The sequence below is a fragment of the Peromyscus maniculatus genome, chromosome 8 (assembly GCF_049852395.1).
Source record: "Peromyscus maniculatus bairdii isolate BWxNUB_F1_BW_parent chromosome 8, HU_Pman_BW_mat_3.1, whole genome shotgun sequence".
NCBI lineage: Eukaryota > Metazoa > Chordata > Mammalia > Rodentia > Cricetidae > Peromyscus > Peromyscus maniculatus.
This window is the reverse complement of record NC_134859.1, coordinates 51,639,133-51,645,361: the sequence shown is the minus strand read 5'-3', so window position 1 is coordinate 51,645,361 and position 6,229 is coordinate 51,639,133.

The window sequence follows — 6,229 nt, the reverse complement described above, 5'->3', positions numbered from 1 at the left end:
CGTATTACCAATTAGGAAAGACCAGCTGCCAGGCGGAATGGGGGGTGAGGGGGGGGTGGCCTGCAGAGAAAGGGAGGGTGGGTATTGTCTAACAGATGTTGTCATTTCTAAATCAGGACTGGAAAATGAAGAAGAGAATTAAGGTATATTTTAATTTTTTTTCCATGTCCATTCTGCTGTTCCTTTCTTAACCCACTCTTTGGGGTGTGTGGCTGAATGGACACTCCACAGTTTCCTTAAAAGAGAACCGAGTGCCAATATATCCCACTTGAGAATGAGGACCGTCCCCTCCCAGCCCACCCACACGCAGCTCAGAAATGGAAGCCAGGTGAGGAAGGGAGAAAACAATGCAAAAGTTTTCATGAGGAGCATTTATTAAACACCCTCTGTGTGCTCTTCCCTATCTAGGATGCTTCAAGATGATACACTGGAATCAGAAGATAGACTTTTCCTAACATAAATCACATTATGGGCGACGAGTCATAGAGATTTCAGAGATTTGTTTCCGAGATCAGAGCAGCACCAGAGCAGCACGCATTTATACGTTGAGTGAGGAAGTGACTGGAGAGCATGCTGAGGCTCACTAACCCCCTTGTGCTGTCTCCCAGCCCACTGTGGAGTCACATCTCCTCATTGCTCCTCTAGCTCCAGTTTGGACTGAAATGTCCATCTTCTAGCACCGTCACTCCTGAAGTGTCCATCCATCATCTGAAAGAGCATGGGCTCCTGGCTCTGAATTTCCTGCCCAGTGACACATTGTCCCAGACTTCCATGCTATCTCTTGTCCAGGTCCTGGGAAGAGATGGTAAGACAGACATGGGACAGCAAGGCATCACTTAGAGAACAGATGTTAGCAGGCTCCCGAAGACAATACAGGAGGCTGGGGCTACATCTCAGACATTGGTAGACACAGACGGAGAGACAGGGGCCTCCAGGTTCTTTCTCATCATCTTCAGTCCCCGTGGGGAGGGACTTGTCCTGTATAGCCATCAATTATCTACATAACTGGAGCCATTCACATCTCCAGGACTCAGAAGAGAAATGCTCTACACAGGTTGCTTTTACCGACTGCTCTTCCAAAGTTGGCTATCCTTTCTTCTTGCCATTAGACTCATTTGACGCCATCAAGTAGACCCTGAGGCCAGCAGGAAGCACGATGGAGTCAAAAATGCACCCCCTGAGAGATCCACGAAGTCACTTGCTAAGCACCCTTCCTTACATGTAAGGCAGGAGAGAGGGGGAGGTTCCAGGGGCTGTGAAGAGAGCAGCATCAGGCCTCTTCTCCCGAAGTCGTGAGGAACGTGGATGACAACAGTCACCAAGGCCCAGAAAGCAGCTTAAAGAGTGTGTGGAAGGAACCAAGAGGCAGACATGCTCAGGGGGTGGGCATGGCTTACTACAGAAGAACATGGGGCTGAGAATTAGACACACCCCAGTCACCCACACCCAAACCATGGGATAGGACACTGTGCTTCCGGGACCTGTTCTCTCATCTGTGAAATGAGAGTGATGTGCACATCTCACGGACTATTAGGTACATCCCGTAGGGCATTCGAGTATTTGGCACACCAACGTTTGTCAGATGTAAGCTGTCTTCTCTACTTAAAGGCACTACGGTATGAGATGACTGCCTTTCTAAGTGGTAAGCTTGAGTGGATTATTCTGAATATGTGTTTACTGAGCTGCAGAGAGGGAATGATTTCAGACAATATATTTTAAGGTGTCTATATAAAGAGAAAGTCTTAGAGATAAGAATGTTTTTGCCACCAGAAGAGGCAGCTTTCTGGGGGCAAACTGGATACTCTCTTGGCATGGAATTCTTCCTCTGATGAACAGGGGACAGATGACATATAGTATATTATTAGCCATCTCTGGGGAACAGAGAAACCCTTGTTCTTTAAGCGGTCACACAGGCAGAGCTAATCCCCACAGCCGGAGCCCAGGGCTTCATTTATCCCTTAGAAGCTGGGAAAAAATGAAGTGTGTCTCAGGAATGCAGGCAGGCTCAGGAGGTCAGGTGCTCGCCACCAGCCCTGGGATGCCTAGCTGCTTCCTCCCTGGCTATCTGCCTCCTGTTTGATGTCTGAACCCACAGTGGATGCTGGGGCTGCGGGCCATGCAGCAGCATTCCCGGGACCACTGTGTGCCAGAGCATGAAGTCAGCTTCAGTGAGCACATGGCTCCTGGATCAAGTGCCTTCTCCACGTCCCACTGTGAGGGGGATTAGGTGTCACTGCAAATGAGGGACTTCATTATTCTAGTCCCAAACCATTCCCTGGTTCTGAGGTGAAAGGTAGGGGTCCTGAGCTAGGAAGGAATTCAAGCAAAGAGACGCCAAAGCTCTTCCTTCAGTTCAAGTTGACAGTATATGCTTTCCTTGTTTTGTTTTGTTGCTATTATTGAAACATTTTTCAGCGTACAGGTAAGTTCGAGGCATCACAAATGATTTCCCATGGGCAAGGACCACACAGTGGATGCTCTGTTTGCTCTGTTCTTCTGCCCATTTTCCTCCTCTGCCTGCCCACTCCTCTCTCCCTCTTCCTCCCCCTCCTCCTCTTCTTTCTCTTTTTCCTCCTCCCCTTTCCCTTCTTCTCTTCATCTTCTTTTTCTCCCTTTCTCTCATTTTGCTGTGTATTTGCAAATAAGTAGCAGCAGATGGAAACCTTCACTTTTCATTATCATCTCCTAAAGATAAGGGCAATTTCCACCTAACAAAAAGAACCATAATTCCTGTATCATTTCTTTTAGTCCCTATTTTCCACTCCCACAGTCCATAAATTCACCCAATTGTAGATCTCTTCTCCCTGACATTAGGAATGAATCTTCTTTGGGGTACTTTGTGGCTATACCTCTTCTATTTTATAGAACACTCTTCCATCTGATTTTTGATTCTATCTTTGAGTGATGGAAACATACACTGAGCAGTTTTCCACACATACCGTAGAACCAAAGAGTGAAAAGTAGAGGACCCATGGAGAGAAATATCTCTGTCTTCAAGGAGGTCTCTGTCTCTTGGGGTGGGAAGAGGATAAGATATTAACCCTAATTGTGTCGGACAAGATGATGAAGGCACTTGTGACTATGAATTCAAGTGTGACAGCAGTGACTTCAGGCTGGACAAAGCAGATGGGTACCAGGAAGGCAGTGAAAGGGTATTTGGTGAAGAGGTGTGCTCAGACCTAGAGCAGGGTAGGTACAGAAGCTCCCCTGACCCCATCATTCCCCATGCTTTCTGTTACTCTAGGGGGACCACTGTCTGAAAGTATTACTACAGTGTTCGGCTGGGATCTTTTTCCTTTTGAAACAGGACCTCTCTATGTAGTGAAAACTGCTTTCTACCTAGCCACCCCCCTGCCTCAGCCTCCTGTGACTAAGGCCTGTGCCATCATACCTGATCTTGTCTGGATTTTCAAAAGACGGAGACCACATACACACAATTCTTTGTTACCGTTTAGTGTAATAAACTGGCTTTATTTGTACTGCTGTTGATGTCTGCTTGTGCCCAGGTTATAAGTTTCACTGATCACAGATGTGTACAGTAGTGGAAAGCATACTTCCTGTCAGATTAGGTACCTCCTGTGGCTTCAGGCACCCCCTATGGTCTTAGAACCTATCCCACATCCATAAGTGAGTGGTAGGGCTAGAATTAGTGAAGAGGATGTCTGGGGGAGTGTGTTCTATTGAGGAGAACAGCAGGACCGAAAAAGACAAGGAAGAGGAAACTTTCAGGAAATGAGAAATAAGCAGACCCTAGAGAGCTGAAGTCCGCGGAAAATCATCACTCGGCAATAAACAGCTACTGAAGCCTCGGAACTCTCCCTTCCTTTGGAAGGAGAAGCACATGGCTGAAGAGATGGAGGAGGGATATGATTTGCCTTTTTACAACTTTTATACTGCCCTATTCCAAAAATTAATACATTCAAAACATAGGTTTTTTTCATTATTTTATATATATATATATGTATTATTTTACAATACCATTCAGTTCTACATATCAGCCATGGGTTCCCCTATTCTCCCCCTTCCCACCCCCTCCCCTTACCCCCAACCCACCCCCCATTCCCACCTCCTCCAGGACAAGTCCTCCCCCGAGGACTGCGATCAACCTCAAAACATAGTTTTTAAAGTCTCCCTATTCTGCCAATGTAATAAAAGTTCATCTGTCTGCCTTCCATCATGCAACTTATTCTAAGTACTCACTATGAATGCAAGGGTAAAACCGGCCAGCACTTTCAGTCTCTTTGGGGCACTGCTCTGAAGATTTGGCAAGCCAAATTATATAAATGCTATGCGGGAGGCACTGGTATGCCGGTTGATGATTGCAGAGGAAGCTGAACCATAGGGAAGGAAAAGAAATCAGCTTGGGGTATGCAGCCAGCAAGCAACCAGCTTGGAATTAGAATGTCAAAGCCAGGCTATGAAGCATCTCATTAACTCAGTGGGAAGAGATCGGAGACAGGTGATTCAGAGATCATGACACAAGCTGGGCTACCTGCAAAACGGATCAGGAGAAGCTTCTAGAAAATGTCAACTCTTAATCTGTCAGAGACAGAGCTGGTGCTGAAAAATGACCCCCATAAGGCTATGTTGTCACACACACTGGTAAAATAGAAAGACGAGACTGGAGGGGAAGGCTTTTGCGAGTCTGTGACATTCAGCTGGCTCAGAGGAGATGACAGCTATTGTCACAAGTCTGCTGGACTGAAATGATTGATGGAGCTCGTGTGGTTGGGAGCGTGCAGTGTGCCCTGATGGAAGTGGATGAGAATGCTCTCCCAGGACAGGAGACAAGAGATTCTAAGAAAAGCCGCTTGCAAAGAGGTAAGGCCCTGCCAGGAGATTCAGCAGTAACAATAAAAGGTACAGGCAGCGCCGCACAGAAGGGAGAAGATGGCAGCCCTTTGGCAATAGGCAGGCACGGAGGAAAGAGATCGAAGGTGTCATCAGGTTACCGATGCCACGATGGAAAACAAATGGCTCTGTGACAGCAGGACTCGGGAAGAAAGGTAGTCAGTGGAGAAGGGGGCAGTTAAGGTTTCAATCATAGCTCTGGTGGTGCTTTGAATGAAAATGGCCCCTCCCCCCGCCCGTTGGCTCCTATGTTAGAGTGCCCAGTCCCCAGGTAGTGGCACTATTTGAGAAGGATTAGAAGGTGTGGCCTTGTTGGAGGAGGTGTGTCACTGGGGGTGGACTTTGAGGTTTCAAAAGCCTACCCCATGGCTACTCTCTCTCTGCCTCCTGCCTGTGGATCAGGATGTAAGCTCTCAGCTACTGACCCAGCACCATGCACGCCTGCCTGCTGCCATGCTTCCCACCATGATGATCACGGACTTACCTTCCAAAACTATAAACAAGCTCCAAATTTATGCTTTTTCTTATCAGTTGCCTTGGTCATGGTGTTTCATCACAGCTATAGTAATCCTAACTAAGACAGTCTTTAATTTGGAGGATGACATAGGTTTCATTTAGAGAAATCTTTCCACCTGCTCGGACCTTAGAAGCACCCAAGAAGTTGAGAGGACAAAGTCTGCATGAGCAGCTTGACAACAGGAGACCCAGAGCAATGGGTATGGGGACAAAAAAACCAAAAACTAAAAGAAAAACTGAACAGGTGTTTGCAAAAACCTATGTACAAGTGTTGCTACAGGAGGGAATGACTCCACACCATAGATACCAGCCATCCCCAGGCTAATAGGACAAGATTCCAAGAAAATTCCAACCCTTTTCCCATGGAGCTTGAAGGTCAGTCCTAGATTTCAGACATGAATGATAAACAACAACAACAAAGACGAGAGAAGCCACAGGATGCCATTGCAATGATTAGAACACAATCCCAGCACCCAAGAGCAGAGGAAGGATCCCTGTCTCTGAGTTTGAGGCCAACCTGTTCTTTGTACTGAGTCATGAGTTCCAGGCCATCAATCAGGTCAACACAGTGAGATCCTGTAAATAATCAATAAACAGCAAAAATAAAAACAAAGCAAACAAGACATGCCACAGTCCACACACAATAGAGTCGCACTGTGCATGAAGACAGACAAAGGGACACTAGAGAAAGTCTAGACCGACCTCTGGAGATGTCTGTGGAAAGCTGAGAGTGAAGACAGCAGCATCTCAGGACCAAGACGGACTCCAATAAGCAGTGCTTGGATACCCTACGGCCATCCGGAAAAAGAGAACCGTCCAGAAGCGGACCTCACGCCACACATCAGAATGAACTATGTGTCAG